The following is a 9,188-nucleotide window of genomic DNA, read 5'->3' on the forward strand; positions in this document are numbered from 1 at the left end:
TGCAACTACGTCGTCTAAAATGGGCGTGGTTTGCTACTGAAAACAAATTTAAAACCTACACAAGCTCTGGCCATGCATGGCCGATTTGAACTTGAGCCTCTTGAATGTTGTGCAATACAACATTATTTGAAAGCCGCATTCTTATCTCGTGAATGGAAATACGTCTGTGAAGGAGCATGTTTGGTTGTGCTATACCCATGGAAAGAGCCCATAGCAAAATACTGTATATGAGCAAAACCTATAGATAAGTCAAGTTCAATGATGTATATGAACCCATAACGTTCAATACAAAGTAGTCCTTGCAGCAGATACTAGTAACTGAATTTACCATTTGCTGTTTTGTGCTGTAAAAGCAGTCATATCCTGGGTATCGTATTTTTGTCCTATTTGGGTCTTCTCTACAGCAACTGGCCAAGAAAAATATTCATTTGGGAAATACTGTAAATAACCACGTTTCCCTCCACAGTTTTTATGTGAGTAGTCATACCGAATAAAAAATATCAAGACAACTGTAATGGAAACAGGAGTTTCGATACAATTTTATAAATGCATTTCCTGCGGACAGAATTTCTTAGTTTGACATGATATGGTGGGATCTTGAAATGGTGGTGGAAACGCCTTTATGCGCAAATATTGATATAATAACCATCATATCGAGTCACACGATGATATGTTGTGTGGTCCTCCCACTATGACGAAGGGAAGCATGCAGTTTATTAGGCTACAGATGAAAAGTTATGATGAATTTCACAGGGTGTTGAAAGTGCACGGTGATCTTGATACTCCTTTCCAATAAATGTCGAGGGTCTTATTCTGGTGACATGAGTGATGCTTGACTGCGTTTGACAAATACAAATATTCTCCCTGTTATCCATAATAATCTCATCATGTAGCCTATATTGCCTACTCGCACTCCATCTGCAAACTGTTGTCTGGAGTGCACATGCCAAGACTAGGCACATGTTCTGCTTTTCCCAGAACTCCACATTGCTGACACAGAGGCTGCGTTTCAAACTCATAAAAGACACTCTCCTCCACTTACCCTCGCCTTATGCCCTTGGGGGGAATCCCCACGGCCATCTTCGCCGTTGGTCCCTAAGCAAGGGAAGTTGACAACGTAAACCCCTCAACCCTCGTTTTTTGATCCGAGTTTGCGAGTGTACAATTATGTTCACATCGGGGCTTGAACGCCCCATAATATAATTCGCGATGATTGTACATCCGCTAAGAAAAGTACGCCAAAACTTAAAACCAACATTAATTTGGTATTATTTAGAGTATTGAAATCTAAAACATCAAGACCTCCTTGTTCTTGGGTATTACTGAGAATATATTTCCGTAGATAGTGAGGCTTGTTCCTCCAAGTAAAATTATAAAGAGTCTTATCTACGTCCCTTTACAATTTTAGGGGGTAAGTCAAGTGATAACGAGACATAAATCGATCTGGATAACCCTTCAGCTTTGGACAATAAAACCTGACCATATAATGAAATATCTCTCAGTAACCAGAGGTTCAATTTCTTCTTTGTTTTCTCAATAATGGGGTTAAAGTTTAATTCACTCCTTTGTTTTTTTTTAATAACAATTCCAAGATAAGTTACCTTATCTTTAATTGGGATTCCATATACTTCCTGTAAAACACAGTCCTTGAGTGGAAATAAGACTGACTTATTGATATTCATTTTCAAACCTGAAACTAAGGAAATGTCTTCAATACAGGAAACTGCTTTAGAAACCTCATTCCTGTCTCTCAAAAATATGGAGGTATCATCAGCCAGTTGACATAATTTAAATTCCTTGCCAAGTGCTGAAACTTTGAAGAGCCATAATTGGGCAGCCCGGCCTAATGCCACGCCCAATATTAAATCTTTGGGTTGTCCCGTGAGCTAATTTCACAGAGCTAGTACAACCACTATAAAGTTTGGACTGCTTTAAAAAAAAGTCACCAAACCTCCAAAAACGTATTGCTTTGAACATAAACTCATGTTCTACAGTGTCAAAAGCTTTATAAAAATCAACAAACATAAGAAAGCTATCATCAAGGATGAGGTCATTATAGTCAATTATATCTAAGATCAACTTGATGTTATTACTAATGTGTTGACCATGCATAAAACTAGATTGTTCTTCAATTATATGATGTAAGCCTTGTTTCAACCTCTTAGCAAATACAAGGGCAAATCACTTCCATCATTATTCAACAGGCTAATGGGCCTCCAGTTGTCTATATAAAGACTATCCTTATTAGGTTTGGGAATCAAAGTAATTACACCTTGCTTTAAGGAAGCCGGTAACTCCCCTTTCTCAATTGATCATTGAATGTTTTATAGAACTCGCTTATTAAACCATCATTTCCAGAGGACCTATTGTCCTTAAGGTTTTTAATACAATCTTTTATTACAAAAATCCCTGAAATCATTATCTATCGCCTTAGCAATGTTTGCTACATTGTCTAAGAAAGAATCCAAATTGGAAGTACGCCAAAACTTGGACTGGGCTGATGTATACTGATGTATACAGATTCTGATAAAACTGGGCAACATGCTGAGAGATTTCTTTTGGATTTTCATTGGGAGTATTATTGATAATTCATTTACATATGGAGTCATTTTGCCTGCCCTTTTTTCTAAATTAAAGAAATATTTTGTATTTCTCTCTCCCTCTTCCATCCATTTAGTCTTGATCTTACAAAAGCTCCCCGGGCCTTTTCCTCGTAGATACAGTCTAACTGCATTTGCAGTGATGATAACTCCAGTAATTTCTGATTAGTTAGATCTTTTTTTTTTGTATAATCCATCCCTTTATGGTGTCATATTCTTTCTCTCTCTTGGCACGAGCAATTTCTTTCCCCATTGAAATAGCCAAAATGTCATTAGCTCCCAGTAACTTCCAAACGTATTCATAACACACGCACGATTCCAATATTTATCAATAATTCCTGATACTTCCTTCTTAAATACTTCATTCTCTAGTAAAGTCTTATTAATTTTCCAGTAACCTTAACTAACTTTTTTTGTTGACAAAGCATGCATATTTATCTTTGTTGAAATCCCTTTGTGGTCTGTTAAAATTGATGGTTCAACTGAGACTGTATCAACCTTGTCAGCATATCTTCAGATATCAGCCATAAATCAATACGGGATTGTATAGATAAATCTTTGGTACTCCATGTAAACATAATCTTATCTGGGTTCTTATGGCTCCAAATATCTAGAACACCTAACCTTAGACAAATAATCCTTATCTCACAAACAGAATTGCTATCCTTAGGAGGCCATCTATCTAGATTATCATGTAATACTGTATTAAAATCTCCACCCCATATTACTTTGGCCAATGGAAATTTTGACATAATTTTAGTTATTTCCTCTCTGCCACCCTTGTTATTGGTAGCATAAGTATTTACAACAATGAAATGAATGTGGTTGACATCTACCAACAGCCTAATCCATCTCACTGTATTATCTGCTTCATGACTCAGTATGACTGTCACGACTTCCACCGAAGTCGGTTCCTCTCCTTGTTCGGGCGGCGGTCGGCGTCACCGGTCTTCTAGCCATCGTCAATCCACTTTTCATTTTCCATTTGTTTTGTCTTGTTTTCCTACACACCTGGTTCTCATTTCCCTCATTAACTGTTGTGTATTTAACCCTCTGTTCCCCCCATGTCTTTGTGTGGAATTGTTTGTTGTAAGTGCTTGTGCACATGTTTACTGGTGCGCGGCGGGTTTTGTACCCATGTTGGTTATTCTTTATGCCGTTGGTTTTGCAATTAAACTGCTTTTACCTAGTTCTGCTCTCCTACTTCTGACTTCCCTGCCACCAGTTACAATGACCCTTAAAGTTGCCTTTTAAAATAGCTGCTGACCGATTGGTACCAAATGAAAGCCAAATATCATTCCCCCATTGACACTTCCAAAACGCAGTATCTGTGGAACAGGAATGAGTTTCTTAAATGAAATAAAAGTTGGCACTCTTACCCTTATAATACAAAAATAAACATTTCCTTTTCAAAATATTACAGATTCCCCTGGCATTAGTAGAAAAAAGAGAAATTGACATTTACTATCTAAGTGACTATATGAAGAATATTAAACTTGTATACGTTCACATGAACCGGGTTCTCACAAAATGAAACATTCTTACTAGGTGCAAATTAAACAGTCCTTTGCACCATGCAGGTGGCAGACCTAAAGTATATTTTTTACAATTGCAAATAACATTGCGCCATATAGATTGGTAAAACTAATAGCCATCAAGCTAACATTAAGTGTCAGTGCAAATTTTCCTGCCATAAAAAAAAGAAGCTAGGCTCACACAAATAATGCTCTTTCCCCAAGAAATAAAAGTTTTATCAGTTGCAAAGGGGAGTACCCCAAGGCTCAATCGTAGGCCCCACGCTCTTCTCAATTTACATCAACAACATAGCTCACAGGCTGACTACACCGCTCGCGTCTCATGCGCGAGCGTTGCAAAATAAATGTAGAAATCTAAGTTATTCAATTATTGCACCCACACTGCTCGCGCGTGCCAACGAGTGTCTACGTTGCCAAGGGTTAAATAGAAGTCAGTTCTATTTGTGACGCAGATCGCGCTGCAAGTCCTGCCTCTCCCATCTCTTCATTGGTTTATAGAAGCAGGTACCCATGTGTCATCTCCTCATTGGTTATACCCACGTGGGTGACTGAAAGACTAACGAGGTCAGTGGCGGTAATGCACCTAATTTATGAAAGTTGCCAATTGCAATATAAAGTCAAGAGAAGAAAAAGCCTGGAAGGAGGAGAGATGACTAGAAACAATTTGGTTGACCATTTTATGTGAGGATTAATTGTCGGACTAGAGGACCTTGTGCATTTCAGGAAAAATACCAACTCAATGTTTATATCCCAGGACAAATTAGCTAGCAACAGCAAGGTAGCTAAATAGGACAAATTAGCAAGCAAGTGCAAGCTGGCTAGCTAAATTGACATAAATATTTAATGCTTTTTCAACCTGAGCCCAAATTAATGTAATTGGTTCAGAGTTTGTTTTGATATTTTAACCTGCGTGACGTGATCACGTTTGGTGTGGGGGGACAAAATACATTTTTTCACGATGGCGCACGATGGCGCACGCGCACAGCCGGTTTGGGTTCCGTGTCAGGCAGTAGAAAGCTCTCTCATCCATTTATATGCAGATGACACAGTCTTATACTCATCTGGCCCCTCCCCGGATTTTGTATTAAATGCTCTATAACAAAGCTTTCTTAGTGTCCAACAAGCTTCCTCTACCCTTAACCTTGTTCTGAACACCTCCAAAACAATGTCATGTGGTTTGGTAAGAAGAATGCCCCTCTCCCCACAGGTGTGACTACTACCTCTGAGGGTTTAGAGCTCGAGGTAGTCAACTCATACAAGTACTTGGGAGTAACAAGTACTTGGGAGTATGGCCTGACGCTACACTGTCCTTCTCTCAGCACATATCAAAGCTGCAGGCTAAAGTTAAATCTAGACTTGGTTTCCTCTATTGTAATCGCTCCTCTTTCACCTCAGCTGTCAAACTAACCCTGATTCAGATGACCATCCTACCCATGCTAGATTATAGAGACATCATTTATAGATCGGCAGGAAAGGGTGCTCTCGAGCGGTTAGATGTTCTTTACCATTCGGCCATCAGATTTGCCACCAATGCTCCTTATAGGACACATCACTTCTCTCTATACTCCTCTGTAAACTGGTCATCTCTGTATACCCGTCGTAAGACCCACTGGTTGATGCTTATTTATAAAACCCTCTTAGGCCTCACTCCCCCCTATCTGAGATGTACTGCAGCCCTCATCCTCCACATACAACACCCGTTCTGCCAGTCACATTCTGTTAAAGGTCCCCAAAGCACACACATCCCTGGGTCGCTCGTCTTTTCTGTTTGCTGCAGCTAGCGACTGGTGCTCTTGCCAGCAGGATGCAGACAGGATGCTCTTGCCAGCATACTTGGGGTCCAACAAGTATGCTGCGGCGTATATGGGCTTCAGGCAGAAGTCTTCACGCTTATTGATGTATTTCAGAACTGCAGTTTCCTCTTCTTGGAGCAACAGTGAAGTGGGCAGGGCAGTACGGATTTCTTCTCTTACATCTGCAAGCAGAGTCTGAACATCAGGCAGGATGGCATTGTCTCCCTCAATCCGTGCAATGGCTACTGCAATAGGTTTCAGGCTGCTTACCACTCTCCCCCAAAATACATCATCCAGGAGGATCCTCTTGATGGTGCTATCCATATCGGCAGACTGTGATATGGCTATTTCTTGGAGAGACTCCTTCCCCTCCAGGAGACTGTCAAACATGATGACAACACCACCCCAACGGGTGTTGCTGGGCAGCTTCAATGTGGTGTTCGTATTCTTCTCACTTTGCTTGGTGAGGTAGATTGCTGCTATAACTTGATGACCCTTCACATACCTAACCATTTCCTTGGCTCTCTTGTAGAGTGTATCCATTGTTTTCAGTGCCATGATGTCCTTGAGGAGCAGATTCAATGCATGAGCAGCAAAGCCAATGGGTGTGATGTGAGGGTAGGACTCCTCCACTTTAGACCAAGCAGCCTTCATGTTCGCAGCATTGTCTGTCACCAGTGCAAATACCTTCTGTGGTCCAAGGTCATTGATGACTGCCTTCAGCTTATCTGTAATGTAGAGACCGGTGTGTCTGTTGTCCCTTGTGTCTGTGCTCTTGTAGAATACTGGTTGAGGGTAGAGATGATGTAGTTAATTATTCCTTGCCTACGAACATTCAATCACCCATCAGAGATGATTGCAATACAGTCTGCTTTCTCTATGATTTGCTTGACCTTGACTTGAACTCTGCATCCAGCAAATGAGTAGATAAAGCATGTCTGGTTGGAGGGGTGTATGCTGGGCAAAGAATATACAGAAATCACTTCCAATACACATTGCCTGTGAGCACCAGTTGCATACACAGCTCAAGCAAAATATTTATCAGCATTTCTCTGACTACGTTCCTCCACAGAGTCAAAAAAACTTCTGATTCCAGGCGGACCATGAGCTGTTGCTATCGATAAGGTGTCCGATTCATAATTTTCACCTTGAATAGAAGTAGAGGGAGTTTTGTCAGAGGTTGCTTTTTGTGAGCGCTGGGTGAACTTTATGCACTTGGCCAGATGATTCTGCATCGTTGTTGCATTCTTCACATATGATTTGGCACAGTATTTGCAAATGTACACAGCTTTTCCTTTTACATTAGCTGCAGTGAAATGTCTCCACACATCAGATAGTGCCCGTGGCATTTTCCTGTAAAGATTAGAAAACAATGAATGAAAAAAATAAATAATACAATTCCATGTACAGATAAATAGTAAAGCAGTTAGTTAAAAACATTTATCTTACGAAGGAGTTGTTTAAAAATGAAACATGTATGGAAACAGGTGAATTAACTCTCCTCAGTTAGCAGGCTCAAGCAAGCTACACCCCACATGGTAGCAAAAACTAACTAGCAGAAATTGTTAACAAGTTAGAAATGATTTAAGTTGTCCGTAACAACACAAAGTGGGACTAACAGATGTTGAGGTTGTGACTGTAAAGGAGGAGCAGAAAAAGATGGGGAAGGGGGATGAAAGAGGAAGACAAGAAAGGAATGGGAAGAAGCAAAACACAGAACTACACCCATTCTCCCACTCCCTTTCTCCCCTACAATCTACACAACTCTAACAAAGGTCGTCTTTCCTAATTTTCTAAAAGGATTTGCTTTTATCGAAATGCAAGTTGAATCAGCAAAAACGATTTGCTTATGCATACTGTATCTTCCTGGGGTTTGTACAAAGAAACAACATAAAAACTACAAGGGAGGGGTGAGAGTTTTAATTTGGTACAAATGAATGGGTTGTTAATGGAAGGTGAAAGGCAAGTGTTCACGTTAGGGTCAAAGGGGGAAAAGTAGATGTCACAGTTAAAGGGCAACCATGAGAACTCCTATGACTACATACTCAAGGGTAAACACCAGGTCTGGGGTCTAATTCAAGAAGTGACTTGGAATTCAACTCATGATAATAAAAACAAAAGATTATATTTCATCCCCTACCTAAATTGAAAAATTATTTGCCCCAACTGTTAAAAACATACTGTATGACTTCACTTGACAAGGGGAACTGGAAGTCTGATTCAAGAGGAGAACAGCTATGATGATTTTCATTGGCAGATAGAAATCTTAGGCATACATTTGAACTTTTGTTTGATAATTGTCAATGTTGGGCAATGCAACATACACTACATGACCAAAAGTATGTGGACACCTGCTCATTGAACATCTCATTCCAAAATCATGGGCATTAATATGGAGTTCGTCCCCCTTTGCTGCTATAACAGCCTCCACTCTTCTAGGAAGGCTTTCCACTAGATGTTGAACATTGCTGCAGGGACTCCATTCAGCCACAAGAGCATTAGTGAGGTTGGGCACTGATGTTAGGCGATTAAGCCTGGCTGGCAGTCAGCATTCCAAAGGTGTTCGATGGGGTTGAGGTCAGGGCTCTGTGCAGGCCAGTTAAGTTATTCCACACCAATCTCAACAAACCATTTCTGTATGGACCTCGCTTTTTCCACGAGGGCATTGTCATGCTGAAACAGGAAAGGGCCTTCCCCAAACTGTTGCCACAAAGTTGGAAGCACATTGTATGCTGTAGCACTAAGATTTCCTTTCACTAAGGGGCCTTGCCCAAAACCATGAAAAACAGCCTCAGACCATTGTTCCTCCGACACCAAACTTTAGAGTGGGCACTATACATTGAGGCAGGTAGCTTTCTCTTGGCATCCATCAAACCCAGATTCGTCCGAATTTACTGCCAGATGGTGAAGCGTGATTCATCACTCCAGAGAACGCGTTTCCATTGCTCCAGAGTTCAATGGCGGCGAGTTTTACGCCACTCCAGCTGACGCTTTGCCTTGCACACAGTGATCTTAGGCTTGTGTGTGGCTGCTCAGCAATGGAAACCCATTTCATGAAGCTCCCGACAAACAGTTATTCTGCTGACATTGCTTTCAGAAGCAGTTTGAAACACGGTAGTGAGACGATTTTTACACAATACGTGCGCTTCAGCGGTCCCGTTCTGAGCTTGTGTGGCCTACCACCTCCTGGCTGAGACGTTGTTGCTCCTAGACATTTCCACTTCACAATAACAGCACTTACAGTTGACCGGGGCAGGTCT

This window comes from Salmo salar, chromosome 05 (assembly GCF_965601325.2).
Source record: "Salmo salar chromosome 05, fSalSal1, whole genome shotgun sequence".
NCBI lineage: Eukaryota > Metazoa > Chordata > Actinopteri > Salmoniformes > Salmonidae > Salmo > Salmo salar.